This window comes from Colobus angolensis, unplaced genomic scaffold (genome assembly GCF_000951035.1).
Source record: "Colobus angolensis palliatus isolate OR3802 unplaced genomic scaffold, Cang.pa_1.0 Scaffold131, whole genome shotgun sequence".
NCBI lineage: Eukaryota > Metazoa > Chordata > Mammalia > Primates > Cercopithecidae > Colobus > Colobus angolensis.
The window spans coordinates 3,917,193-3,917,394 of NW_012114364.1; positions in this window are offsets into that span (position 1 = coordinate 3,917,193).

A 202-nucleotide genomic window follows, 5' to 3' on the forward strand; every position below is an offset into this window, starting at 1 on the left:
AGCAAATGGGAGGCAGAAGGCCATATTGAAAATACATACCCATTATTCAATTTACTTGATGGATTCTGAATTTGATCATATTTCTCAAAACCTAGAAGCAATTAAATGGTGATAAAATCATTTTGTGGTATAATTGCCTTGACACCTTCTAATTTTATTTTTAGTTTTTTTTTTTTTTTTTTTTGAGGCAGTATCTCACTCT